We start from the raw sequence: 15,724 nt of genomic DNA, 5'->3' as shown, positions 1-15,724 counted from the left end.
CAGTGTATAACAGCAATATTTCAAATATGGCCTTGTGTTTCAGCCTCTGTCCTCCATGTATATACCAGGCTTTGTCCAGATGTCATGCAGTAAGAGGTTGATAGTTTTGGTCTATCATTGTTTAGTGCTGACATTTCTGCTATCATTCCAGTAATGTTGTGGACTCCCACATAAGTTGTGAGACAGGGTTCATATATATATGAGGGATACAACTGGACAAACATGTGTGACCCTGTACAGTCAAGAGGTCAGTGTATAGAGAATGCTGTTATATGCACTTGTAAGACATTTTATGGGGGAGGGGTATTAAATGTTTGTAACCTAAGCTGTTAGAATATGTGAAGAATATCAGTAATAAGAAACATAATGGTATATGGCTGTACATTTTCATACATTTCACCATGGAGATAGTGGTGGGCTAGAACTTATTGTTTTGCACACAGTTCTGTTTGTCAGTGTGATAATACCATTTTAAGTTAAGCACTGATATATAATGGATACATTTACATTGTTACAATTGATACTTTTCCACCTAAGGGGTTGACTACATAGTGTAATTGGAGGTTGTTGAACTAAATCTCTAATTAAGTGTTGATTGATTCTTGTCTTCAAGGCAAGTGTATGTTTTACTGTTTTACTACATGAAGGCTTTAGCCTAGACAGCAATGCATCTTATTTTTTGCAGATTACTGTATCATATGTTTTCTTTGAGAATTGCATTAATCAGTTATTCATCATCATCATCATCATCATCATCATCTTCTTTCGGCTGTTCCCATTAGGGGTCGCCACAGCAGATCATCTGTTTCCATTTCTTCCTGCCCTCTGCATCTTGCTCTGTCACACCAAACACCTGCATGTTTTCTCTCACCACATCCATAAACCTTATCTTAGGCCTTCCTCATTTTATGTTACCTGGTAGCTTCATCCTTAGCATCTTTTTCCCAATATACTCAGCATCCCTCCTCAGCACATGTCCAAACCAATGTAATCTTGCCTCTCTTGCTTTGTCTCCATATCTTCCAACCTGGGCTGATCCTCTAATATACTTATTGCTAATCCTGTCCACCCTCGTCACACTCAGTGCAAATCTTAACATCTTTAGCTCTGCCACATCCAGCTCTAATTCCTGAATTTTTGTCAATGCCACTTTCTCCAACCCATATAACATAGCTGGTCTCACTACCCTCTTGTAGACCTTCCCTTTCACTCTTACTGGTACTCTTCTGTCACAAATCACTCCTGACACTCTTCTCCATCCACTCCATCCTGCCTGTACTCCCTTCTTTACCTCTCTTCCACACTCACCATTACTCTGAACTATGTATCCCAAGTATTTAAATTCATCCACCTTCATCACCTCTACTCTTTGCATCCTCACCATTCCTCTATCCTCCCTCTCATTCACACACATATATTCTGTCTTAGTCCTGCTGACCTTCATTCCTCTTCTCTCTAGAGCATATCTCCATTTCTCCAGGGTCTCCTCCACCTGTTACCTACTCTCACTACAGATCACAATGTCATCTGCAAACATCATGCATTTCAAACACCTAAATGCTTTAAGAAATGGCATAAAAAACTGAAGTAGTAAACAGACATTTATATGTATGCAAAATGTGTGGTGTCATGTCCTTTGTGTTGTGTGTGGGTATATGTGTTCATGCAATAATTCTCATTTGTAGGAAAGAATCAGACTCTGGCTAATTGAAAAGGTGGCATCTGTATGAATAATGGCTGTTTGATATTCTGTGCACCCTCTATATATATACTCTCTTTATATATCTCTAGAAGTATACACATATATATGTATATATATATATATATATATATATATATATATATATATATATATATGTGTGTGTGTGTGTGTGTGTGTGTGTGTGTGCTTCCACATTGTACACTGCCTATAGTAGACTAACTGTTCTGCATGATATGCTAGAGAAATCATCCCCACATCTTTATTTTATTTATTTATTTATTTTATTTTACATTTGTTTACCGGGCTAGTCCAACTGGATATAAATCCTTTTTCAGCAGAGGCCCGGGGAGAAAAGCTCCACACTGATCAAACAGACATTGAATTACATACTAAAATACACTTTTGTAGGAGGAAACAAACACGGAAGGCCAAAGTATACATACAATTAAATTGGGTAATTAGAAGAAAAGCACATAATAGAAAAGATAGGTTACTTAGGACAAGTTCAGTAGGAGGTAGAAAAGGTAGGATCTGTATATATAGGAGAAAAAAAGAATTAGTTAGTGAGCCAGCCGAGAAGGAAGGCAGGGATCAAAAGATTTAGTCTGGTTTAGTGCAAGGACATAACCAATGAGAGCAAAAGAATAGTTTAAGGTTAGTTTTGAATTGGTTGAGAGAGGTAGCTAGTCTTAGGTTGTTTGGAAGGGAATTCCATAGTTTTCCTATGGAATTGGCAAAGAGGGCATCGCCACCTGAGTTATTGGATTTCGTTGTTTGTACCATGACACTATTAGAGGAACAAAGACTATTTAGATTGGAATAGGGGGTTAAAAGTTTGTACAATGAGGGTTTTTTTTCTGGTTCTTTGATCATTTTAAATGCTTCATTAAGTTGGTTAAACTTAAAAAAATTGGGGAGTTCTAACCAGCCTAGTTTTCTTAGGTTAAGGCAATGGTGAGTGCATGCAGTTCACCAATTACTTGGCAATGTGGTTATAAGCTACAGAGAGTTTGTTGAGCTCAGTTTTTTTGAGGAAGGAAAGTACTGGAGAGGCATAAAGTAGGGTGGAGAGAAGGTGAGTATGTGTGATAGTTAGTTTAGTATGGGGCATAAAAAAGTTCTTAATTCTATACAAGGAACCAAGTTTCTTGTTAACTGTCTTTATAGTTTGGCTGATGTGAATATCAAATTTGAGCTTATGGTCAATTGTGACACCTATTAATTTGGTGTTGGTGACAGGCTTAATGATGGTCCCATTAGTGGACTGAACGTGGAAGGTCATATTATTAGGGAGTGGAGGGTATAGCCCTAAAGAAGAGGCTGAGGTGGGGAGAATTAGTAGTAGGTTAGTTTTTTTCAGGTTTAGGATAAGTTTCCATTCAGTAAACCATTTTTCCACTTCAGTAAAGCAGTGTTGGGTGGCTTTCTGGAGGTTACTGAGAGAGAGATCAGAGCAAATCAACGTAGAGTTGTCTGCATATTGAATGCAGGTGGCTTTAGGGATGACTGTGTGGAGGTCATTTATGAATACAGAGAAAAGAAGGGGGCCAAGTATGGAACCTTGGGGAACTCCTATTGTAATAGGTAGTAAGTGGGATAGTTTACTTTGCCACTGAACAGCCTGTTGTCTACCAGAGAGGTAAGCATTAAACCAGTTTAGGGCTGGTTTATCAAGGTGAAGGTTTTCAAGGGTTTGTAGTAAGAGTTGATGATTGACCATGTCAAAGGCTTTTGACAGATCAAGAAATAGAGCAGAAGTAATTTGTTTGTTGTTACGGTTGCTGTTGATTGTGTCAACAAAGGATAGGAGAGCAGTGGTAGTACTATGATGAGGGCGAAAGCCATGTTGAGTTTTGGACAAAAGATTATTTAGAGTGAGATAATGTAGGAGTTGTTTGAGAGCACATCTTTCCATTAATTTTGCAATAGGTGACAGTATTGCTATCGGTCGATAGTTAGCGGTTTCTGTGGAGGAACCCCCCTTATGAAGAGGGATGACGTAGGATATTTTCCAAAGAGAGGGGATTGTGCCTTCTGTAATAGTCCTGTTAATTAAGATAGAAATGGGGTAGGCTACAACATCTGATGCTATTTGTAGGTATTCGGCTGGGAGTCGATCAGCCGATAGAGTGGATGGTTTGAGTTTTTTCAATAGGGTTCTGATATAGGAGGTGGGTATTAGTTGGAGGTTAAAGGAAGGTGGATCTTTGGCAGTAGTAGTAGTAATAGAGGGGGAAGAAGAAGGTAGCTGACTGGCTAGTGACTGGATGGTCTCAGTGAAAAAAGTGTTGAAAGTGTTGGCTATTTCTACAGGATCTTTACCAATAAGTTTCTCTGGGGTTGGGGTAGAGGATTTCCCAGAATAAAGGAGGTTATTGAAACCTGCCCAAAACTTCTTTGGGTTATTCTGGTGTCTATCCTGGAGGTGACAAAAGTAGTTCTTTTTATCCCGGGTTATGTCTGCTTTAGTTGAATTTCTGAGCTCCTGAAATTTAATGCGGTCTAGGGGTGCTTTTGTGGTTCTCCACTTGTCCCAAGCTTGGTTTCTAAGCTTAATTTTTAATTTAGTTTCCTTGGTAAGCCAAGGTGCAATCCGGACCTTTGATCTGATAAGTCGGTTAGGAGCATGAGACTCAAGTATATTTAGAAATGTGTCATTGAAGAATGACACACTCTCATCGAGGGGAAGTGTTTTTAACATGGACCAGTTGCAGGATTTAAGTTCAGCCAAGAATAGTCTTGGAAGAAATTTTTTCTTATTTCTAACATGTCTATATATGGGAGGATTAGTACAGGTCATTTTATGTTTCATGATGAAAGTGACAAGGTGGTCACTGAGGTCATTTGGGAGGGTCCCACTGGTATAGTTTGGTGTATCTTTATTGGTAAGAATCCAATCTATGATGCTATCTTTTTGATTAGAGTTTCCAAGTCTTGTTGGAGAAGTGATGTTTTGGGAGAAGCCATGTAAGTTAATGGGCAGAGGATTTTTCGGGTCAGAGAACTTGGTCCAGTCAATGTTAAAGTCACCCAGTATAATGGTTTCTTGAGGGTAGTTCATAGTTAGCCAAGATAAGGTTATTTCCAGGGTATCTTGGTTATTCCCTGGTGGGATGTAAACTACAATGAGGTTGATGCTTTTATGGTTGTTTAGGCATATTTTCATGGAAATTAGTTCACTATTGGAGATCTTAGGGGGTTGTAAAGAATTCAGTATGATATTCAATGGGCTTCTAAACATAACAGCTATTCCCCCTCCCTTTTTTTTTATTCGGTCTACCCTAAGCATATTATACCCAGGTGGGAGAATCTCTTCATCCTTAGTGGAAGGTTTGAGCCAGGTTTCAGTTAGACACATGATGTCTGGGAGATGAGTGGCTAGTAAAGCATGTAGATTATGAACTTTGTTATTAATACTTCTAACATTTAGATGGAAGATGAGAAGAGAGCTAGAGGTTTTTAGAGATGGGTTAGGGGTAATATTTTCTGGGTTTGTGGTTGGGCCTGGGTTAGGGTGAATATCACCATCCTTGGCAATGCATTTTTTCAGATGATCTATCAGTCTTAGTAGTTTGCATATTATCTTTAGGCTATATTTTGTAGTTGTAACTTTAGGGTGACGTAGCGTTAGATATACACCCTTAAAGCAGAATGTTGTAGTGGTGCAGTTAGAAGGAGAAATCAGATTAGTGGGAGGGTTTGAGTAATGGGAGGTGAGACCATTGGGGACGTGAATGCCCTGGAGAGTTAGGTTTTCATATCTGGTTGAGAAATAAAGGATAAGTAAAAGTAGAGGTATAGTTGGGATAACAGAGTTTATTAGTTTGCCCATTGTTCTGAAAGATGAAATAGCTAAAGGAATGGGAAGGGTTAGGTAGACCTGCTGAGATATTGGTGGATAGATGGGATGGTGGGAGGAGAGGTCTAAATTAGAGGGAGCCTATGATTGGTTCAGTATTGAGTGGGATGGGTTTCTAACTGGAATAAATGTAGAGATAGCAGGGGCGGGTGGGATAAGGGGGCAGGGTGGGGAGCGGAGCGAGCCCGAGCGAAGCGAGGGCGAAGCGGAGCGGGGATACACCAGTCAGGAGTTTGCAGGGTCTTAAGACCTGCTGCCTGTAAGTATAGAGGCTACTCTTTTAAGCTAAAGTGTTTCCTTCTTCTGAGACCTAGTGGTTGGTGAATAGTTGGCAAGTTACCAAAAGGCTTTGCTCTACTGTAATTTTAAACTTAAGGCTGATTTTAGCACTGCTAGAGGGCTTGTAATATTCAAGTTACAAGGGATGAGTAGAGAATGTCTGCCAGGTTAAGAAACACGATACTGTTTTGTTGCCTGCCTGCTATACGTTTTCAATTACAAATGAAATGTAACAAGGGTATTTTATTACCCTAGTTCCTTGGGGATATTAATAGTGTAGTTATTTGTAGGACCAGCTTATGCATTCGCACCGTGGTAGTAGATCTTCGATCTCACCGCCTGCTGAATGGGAGCCACGCGGCAATTGTTTGGTGGGGGCTACCTAAGGTGAGGATAGAAAGAACAGAGGGTGAGTTCTTGAGGAAGAAAAGTATAATACCCAAGATTTTTAAAGTCTATGAGCATAGCACATAAATTCAGGCAGTTAGAAAATAAGCAAGCTTGTCGCTGGATTAGCAGGAAGATAAGGTGAAAGGTGAAAGGTGAAAGGTGAAAGCTTACAGCTCCGACGGCTTAGTGGTAACTTGTTATGGCTCTGGTGTGTAGGGTCCTGTGTTCAAAACTTCCAAGAGCTGGTTATTCTGTTGCAAGCCAGAACAGTTCAGCTGTGGAGGAAGGAATAAGGGCAACAATTACAAGATGTCCCTTGTTTGGGCCCCTTTACCCCAATTTACACTGCTTTTGGTCAGATGTTTTGCAGTGAGAGGTTCAGAGTGTGGATCCGATGTCCAAATGCACTACATACACACACACACACACACACACACACACACACACACACACACACACACACACACACACACACACATATAAAAATATATATATATATATATATATATATATATACACACACACACACACACACACACACACACACACACACACACACACACACACACACACACACACACACACACACACACACACACACACACACACATATATATATATATATATATATATATATGTATATATGGGTTCCGGACGTTTGCTCGAATGACGGCCAGGCATAGTTACGCGAAAGTGCTTTTCACCGAAGAAGCACTTTTGCATAAGTATGCCTGTTGCTGATGCTGTACTACAGTGCAAGAAAGGGAAAATTCCCTTTTCCCCACTGAAGTGCAGTCTCAGAGGGAGAATATTAAAGTGGGGGGGTGGGTGCTAAAATGTTAATGTAGTGTTTTTTTTTTTTTTGTAACACACTTTAACGAAAATGCTTTTTTGATAAAAGCGCTTTCGTCAAAGTATGTTTGGTTATTATGGATTTGGATGTTTGCTTATTCAAAAAAAACACAAATGCCCTGGAATATGGAAAGCTGTAATCACAGGAACACACGGTGTCAACACCTCACGGACACTTTATTCACAAAAGGAAATCACAATAAGTTAAAAGCTTCTACCTGCGTAGGTAGACTTCCTCAGAACTACAATTTGAACTGTTAAAAGGTTTAAATAGTGAGACGTTTCAACAATTAATCACAGCTGTTAACAATCAAACTCACTTCGAGTTCAAATAACTCAAAAGAAAAAATTAAAATTGCTCATCAAGACGAAAAAATTGCAACTAGAGATTAATTATTTCAACGAGTGTCTGGCTTGTAAGGTCATTCCTAAAGGACTTAGATACCACCAGTTTCCTACTGGGTTGGTTCCTAATTCCGAATTCCACAACGACCTTATTGCCTTATTTGAACGTAATGGAGCTGACTTGTTGAAGTTAATGGTGAAACATTATACAGTATGGGTAAATAATTTAAATAATGAAATAATGGACTTGGATTCTGTTATTAAATTGGACAGTGACTTTGAGAGGTATAAATTTGATTATGACCGTAGTTTTATCAGTGTGAATCAATACTTGGGTAAACTCAAACAAAACAAAGTTAAAAAGTTAGAGTGTGACTGTGCTGCTTATGACAATGGGACTGCCTACCCACTTCCTTCTGCTTCCCAAGTTTGGCAACACACCCCTCAAATTAGTAGTGACCAAGTTAATAACAACAATAATGGTAAAGCTTCTACTTTTATGAATTCAAATTCAAGGCCAAATAATCATTCTTCAGTTACTACCTTTGATTGTGTAAATGAAGAAGAACCTATAGTGAGGAGAAGTGAGCGGTTGCAAAACCGCAACAAAGGCACAAATGTAAATGGACAAAACGTTCAACCTCCACAATTTCATCAGGTTTTTCACGAGGGTCCAGGTCAGGGAGCTAATTCCGAAACAGAGTAATTACACGTATTACAACAGGATGAGAAGTCAGAAACAACAACAAAAATAATCCAGGGAGGGTACCACCCCTGTGATTATGACTTGGTCCTAGCCACCCCTATACACTTTGGAGGAGTTAACTTTCAACCACTGACTGATGAACTTAACATTACTTGTGAAGAAAAGGAGATACACATTGGCTATGTTGGTCCCAATGGGTTATTACCATGTGACACTACTACCTACACTGCAGATTTGGTAGAGGCGGTGTATGTACACAATAAGTCTACCTGTCCTCCTCGCCCTGTGATGTTGGTAAATAACACTGGTGATTTTACAGTGTACAATTTTTCATCTGTGACTATACCTCAAGACTTGATTGAACTTTTGTCTAAAGGATACACTTATGTCCCTAAAAACAAACTTGACATGGTTAGCACTACCTTGGACATTAAGTTATTCACCCGTAAGTTGAACTTCAATTTGATGCTTGGTGGGTATGAAGAAAATACCAGCACAATAGACTCTTTTCGAGTTTCTAGTGTATTTAACCCACCGTTGCACCCATTGATTCAACTTTTTGAAACTATGTGTGAATTAGACTTGAGACATAATGCAAAATTTAGTACCAAAGTCAACAGTGTACAGCTTATTAAAAAGGAAAGAGATCTTTTAGAGTTTATTAAACTGTATAACTTACGTATATGTAAACCTGATAAAGGGGGAGGTGCTGTAATTTTCGATCAGAATGACTATTTAGAGAGGATGTTAGACCTATTAAATAATGAGTCCTATGAGGAAAGTTCAAGATCTGAAGTTAATAGGGCATATTCTTCAATTAGAAATAGTATCGAAGATATGTATATTGAAGGAAGGCTCCAGGAAGATTATTACAATTATATGTTGATTTTGTACCCTAGATTTCCAAGAATATTCGGAATACCCAAAATTCACAAAAATATTAACCACCCCCCTATGCGTCCCTTAGTGGACAGTCGTGGGTCACCGACATACACATGTGCTAAAATTGTTGATTCGATTTTGAAGAAATATCTAAAGGATGAAGAGCACATTTGTAAAGATTCATGGTCCTTTTTAACCAAAATTAACAACTTGGAATATGACGTCAACTATAATTTTTTGACAGTTGACGTCAAAGATTTATATACTTGTATTCCACATGGCACTGCGACAGAAAGTGTAGCTACTTTTCTTAAAAGGAAGAATGCTTCCATAGGGGAAATGTCTTTAGTGACAGAACTTCTTGAAATTATACTTTACAACAACTATTTTATGTTGGGGGACAATTTCTTCCTGCAGAAAGTGGGGGTGGCGATGGGTTCTCCCTGTGGTGCCAGTATAGCTAACATCGTGATGGCACAATGGGAGAATGAGTTTGTGTTTGACAACAGTACTTTGAATGGTATAATTCGTTTTTACACCAGATACCTAGATGATATTTTCATTTTATTGAGAGGTGACGTAAATACGAGTCTTGAGTTAGTTGAGTTGTTTAACACCTCAACTTCCTTTTTAAAATTTACTTCATCCTTTAATGAAAATGCAGTGGCTTATTTGGATATCTGGTTAAGGAAGAACAACGAATTAAAAGCTTATACAGCAACCATTCATAGAAAATCTACATATTGTAATTCTCTCTTACATTTTTCTAGTTGTCATCCGACTTTCCAGAAAAGATCCATTGTTAAAGGACAACTTGTAAGAGCGGCTCGTATTGTTAGTTTGGATAATGATTTTATATCTGAATGTAACAATCTTAAATCCATGTTTACACATAGGGGTTATCCCCTCATTTTGGTTGAGTCTCTTATTAAAGAGGTCACTCTTAAAAGAGAAAGAGGTGACTATAAACCTATTCTACAAGTTCATAGTGCCGTAGTAGGTATGGACGATGTCTCTTTGGTCATTACTACCACCACTACTACCACCCCCCTTTGAGTTTAAGTAACTCGTCATTGAATCAAGTCAGCCAAAAAAACAAAGATAATTCTCCAAGATTGATTTTGACTTATAATATTAACAGCTACATGTTGGCCGACTTAGTGAAAAAGAATTGGGGCATTTTTAAAACTAACCCCTTACTATACAACAAGTTGGGGGATTTTCCAGGTATCACATTTAGACGTGGTATGAATTTAAAGAACTTGCTTGAAGTTTCCCCTACTGTTTTAGCAAGGACACCTGGCATGTTTAAATGCCAAAGTTGTAACAGATGTAGTAGTATTTTAGAAACAAATAAGTTCAAAATCAATGGAAGACTGTACGAATTAAAATATAGAACTAATTGTAATTCACGTATGGTTGTGTATTTGGCGCAGTGCCAGCAATGTCCCGGTTTCTACGTTGGAAAAACAGAACGCAGACTCCGGGACCATATTTATGAACATTTGTACGCAATTAAAAAAGACAAACAAGAAAATGCATTGGCAAAACACACGTCCATGTGGAAGGATCATCAGTTTAAATTTTTAATTATTGATCAGGTAGTAGATAAACAACAGGGAGCCCCTGTACATTTGTTACTTGAGGAAAAAGAGTTGAAATGGCAGATTAGACTGAACTCATATTCTTTCCCAGGACTTAATGATCAGTGTTCAATAAGCTGTGTACTTAAATTGAAAAGTTTAAAGAGGTGACACTTTTGGTTATAACTAAGCTGGATACTTATAGAGTGTCATGGCTCGTATTAAGTAAAAAAAAAAAAAAAAAAAAATATATATATATTTTTAAATGTTGATTTAAAATTTGTGGTATATGTGTATTTTTATTACTTTGAAATTTAATTTTATGTTTTATAAGGGATGTTGCTTGGTTACAGGATTCATCATTATTATTATTATTATTATTATTATTATTATTATTACTTTAAATTTAATATGCATAGTGTTTATATAATAGCGTATTACTATTTTAAAAAATTTTAATTTTTTCTTTTGAGTTATTTGAACTCGAAGTGAGTTTGATTGTTAACAGCTGTGATTAATTGTTGAAACGTCTCACTATTTAAACCTTTTAACAGTTCAAATTGTAGTTCTGAGGAAGTCTACCTACGCAGGTAGACGAAAAGCGCTTTAACTTATTGTGATTTCCTTTTGTGAATAAAGTGTCCGTGAGGTGTTGACACAGTGTGTTCCTGTGATTACAGCTTTCCATATTCCAGGGCATTTGTGTTTTTTCTAAGTTTCTTTTGTCTTTTGCATTTGAGTGTTTGCTTATTCAAGCAAACATCCTAGATCCACATATATATATATATATATATATATATATATATATATATATATATATGTGTGTGTGTGTGTGTGTGTGTGTGTGTGTGTGTATATAGGTATATATGCATATCCACAGCTCAGATGGCTTAGTGGTAAATTGCTATGCTTTGCAAGGTCCTGGGTTCAAGACCTGCAAGGGCTGCTTATTTTGTTTCTAGGCAAAACAAGGACTGTTGGATACAGAGTTATTAAGGCAGTTTTGGCAGCTTTAAGCGGGTTTGCGTGGGTATACCAGATGGTAAGCAGTGCTAACATATGGTTAAATGTATAGGTGCTTACACAGTTTAGGCTTCACTTACCAGTCCACAAATCTGCTTAGCATTTACATTTAAGGAATGGTAACACTTGCTAAGCATAGCCTAGCCTTGGCAACCACTGATCACATTCCAGACTGATAAAATTTAATTTTAATTTTGATTAAATGCAATTCCTTGTACATAAAATGCTTTTATGTGCTATCATTACAGTAGCAAGGGCTGTGAGTATACTGTATGGGATGCCTGGCTATACATGGGTAGTACCACAATTTGCTCTCTTTGGATTTGTTTCATACATGGGTAGAATCCCAACTTATATGCAGTCATACTTGCATGTTACACCAGCTACAGTGCACTGGTTGACAGAAATAGTTTAACACATATGGTATCATTACGTTAGTACTTTAACAGCACTTTTTCAATTAAGAGTAGATTGCAGATTGTAGTACAGGAACCATACACCCCTGCATGCAAAGCTGGACTCTGAGTACTGAGTATAGTGTTCTACATGTTTGACCTTCATGTTTATATGTATCTCTTATTGAATATTGTGCTGCTATGTTGATATTAACTGTAGGCTACTATGTTCTTTGGACATGTCATTGGGGACTGCTGTCATGTAGTAATGGCATACCTTTCAGTTTCAGATGTGTATCTTTCAATACATTCATCCTAATGCATAACCTGTTGGCTATCTACTTTCTGTCTGTCCTCTGTACAGGTATTGCTACAGCCATACCACCATGTTGGTGCCCACATTGTATTGTGCTGTGGGCCTGGACACTGCTGCTAGTTCCAACATATGGGACATTCCTTAATGTGTGCCTTGTCCCATTTCCTTGCCTGTGTGAGGAACATTACAGACATGGTAGCCTACAGAGTCACATACAGTGGGTGGCAATATGTCACAGGACAGGCCATGTGGAGATAGACAACCAACATGGGGACATATCCCCAGATTTCTGAACAGATACTATGTCATCAGTGCTCTTACACACATGGTGGATTGATAGCTTGACAGGGTTTGTGTGGACATGCATTCACTGTGGGACGTCACAACTCACAGTGATATGTCTCTTACATAACTCTCACTGGCACATTGTCCACAAACTGGCCACATGTCTGCCTGTCATGTTTTGTGTGTTCACCACATAGTTGGTGTCCTTAGTATATCAGTTGGGGACTCTGGGGAATGCAGTCAGCAATTACTCACATCTATTGGTATTACTGATGTCATATTCCTCATCAAGGATGTTACAACAAATCCATTGACATCTGCAACTGTCTTAATATATGACAGCAGTATGTCCAATCTACCCCTGTGTCTGTGCCTCTGTTCCCACCTAATGACATAGGGGTTGAAGCCGAGATTAGTGAGTGGGAAATGTTATGATAAGCTTTGGCAAGATCAACATAGGCTGTAGGTGTCACCTTGGCTTCATCCACAGCTCAGGTGACTGATGGCAAGAGGTTGACCAGACTGAATGGGCAGGTATGACCTACCCTTCACAAACGTAAATTGTGTGGGATCCTGAGTCTGCAGCTTCTCATATCCATGTTTATTAGGTGCATGATGATGCATTCCATAGCTTCACATAACAGACTTGTCAGGCAGTTGGGGCCATATTTCCCAGGGTTTGTAGTTACACCTAATTTGTGGGGAGGGGTGACTGTAGCATTACACAATTCAGTAGGGACAAAGCCTGAGGTGAGGCTGTGCTTTAACAGGCACACAGGTAAATTGCCAGGTCACTTTGTAGTTCATGTAGAACACAGCCAGGGTTATTTTCAGGTCCCATAGAGGCTGTATTCTTGGCCTTGGACAGTGGTGTTGTAACCTGTGCTGCAGCAATACTGGGTGCCTGGTGGTGTACTGGTATTGTGATTCGTCCTTTGGGGGGGAGTGAGGGGTACTATTTGCACTCAAGATGCCAGCCAGTATATTGGCATTATTAGTTGGCTCAGTCTGTGAAGTACCAGTCTAGTTGCTCAGAACAATTCTTAGTATTGCCATGAAGATTCTTTACATAACTGCATGAGGCCTCGTGGTTGTCTTTACTATGTGCTTCAAGTCTGTTCTCACAGCTAACTTTATAGCATTTGATGAGGGATCTCAACTATTCATTGAGGCTGATAAGGATTTGTTTCCTGTCATGGGACTCCACCTTATTTCTCTTTGGTTCCCTCCTTCTGTTGTAGAGTTTCTTTATGGCAGGGGACTACCAGATCAGCTTCCTTTTATTGGAGGTGAGGGTCCTGGTTGTATTGGGTAAGGCAGTATCCATGCATTTGTGTACATGTTCATAGTGCATTGTTGTTTGATTCAGCTGTCATGAAACTAGTGTCCATTTGCATGGTCACCATGAGGTTATCCACCTCTGCTTTTATGAGGCCATAGTTAGCTTTGGAAAGGCTTTTCAGGGTGGTTACCTGTGCGGATTTCCAAGGTGGCTACACACACACACACACACACACACACACACACACACGCACACACACACACACACACACACACACACACACACACACACACACACACACACATATATCTGTGTGTGTGTGTGTGTGTGTGTGTGTGTGTATATATATATATACATATATATATATATATATATATATATACATACATATATATATATATATATATATATATATATATATATATATACATATACATATATAAATACAGTTTCCTTACTGTTGAAAGACTGTGCTGTATGATATTTTTGTGAAAATAGCAGACATGTCTACACCTCTGATGGCTTAGTGGTAAATTGCTGTGGCTATGGTGTGCAGTGTCCTGGGTTCAAGATTTGCAAGGGGGTGATTGTTTTGTTGCTGGACAGAACAAGGACTGTTGGATACACAGCGATTAAGGCACTTATAAGCAGTTGTAATTGGTTTGTGCAGGTGAAATATGGTAAAAGACAGCCTTAAAAGTTCTTAATCTGTGAAGGCATTGCTTAGCGCCGCAGAAACCGGCTTAATCCCACTTACTACTGCTTTAAAGAGCGTACTCCTGCTTACCCCCCACGTTAATTTCTTTAAAAGAAAAGAAAAAAGGGGTGATAGGAAAGTGGTGAAAAAGAGACATGCAGAGGGAAACACAAAAGAGAAAGTAGCTAGGAATGTGCAGGTTTGGTGTAGGGAAGAGGTGTGTCCTCTGGGACTGGCCTTCCCAAACATACTATGGTGTTGCAGTTTTAGAACATATGTGGGTTAGTAATAGTCAACACAATCCAGGATTAGATATAACAACATGCATAGATATTCCCATTAACCCAAAACAACAGATTTGGAACAGTTGCATAGCAAGCAGAACACATGCATATATGGAACCACAGTGGCCAGTACAATGGCATGCTGGTTACATTGATAGCAACAGGCCACCGATGATAGTATTTTCAACATGGAACATTAATAGAAACACATTTCAATATTTGTTGAGCAATAGGACATATGTCCCAACAGTAGGTTTGGTGCAAAACATACCCATTGATTTGTGTGTTTAGATTATTGTTGTAAATATGTTGGGGGGGATGTCAATTAACAACTTGTATATCCTTGCCTGACTCACAAGTTTAATGATCATTGCTCTAATCATTACTCTACAGGTATTATTACAATGACCTATGGCCTTGGTTTGGGCAGGGTATGTTTGTACACAGTGTATACTTCAACTGTCTTATAGCTACATTCTACTTCACTTACCTGGTAGACCTGTGGGGGGAATGTTTGCTAACACTACCTGACTGTTTCTACACATACGGCCAGCTTCCTAGTTAAAATTATGCACATACCTCTCAACCTCTTACTGGAAAAGATCTGGTCAAAGCTTGACAAAATAGGGGTGCAAATAGGGACATGTTTTAAATATTGCTCTTATAAACTCTTAGAAAGTTGCTAGAGCAACAGGATTTGTTTTAATATACATTTTTTGAAGGATTTGATGTCTGAAACTCAAATGTATGTCATTATTTAGTGACTACTATATTGAGATCATCCCAGTGATTTGCCAGGAAAAAAGAGGAACAGGCCAAAAATCTGGACATTCTCTGAAAATAT

Source organism: Protopterus annectens, chromosome 1.part1 (genome assembly GCF_019279795.1).
Source record: "Protopterus annectens isolate FY-2018-M chromosome 1.part1, PAN1.0, whole genome shotgun sequence".
Classification (NCBI taxonomy): Eukaryota; Metazoa; Chordata; order Ceratodontiformes; family Protopteridae; genus Protopterus; species Protopterus annectens.
Note: the sequence above shows the minus strand (reverse complement) of the source record.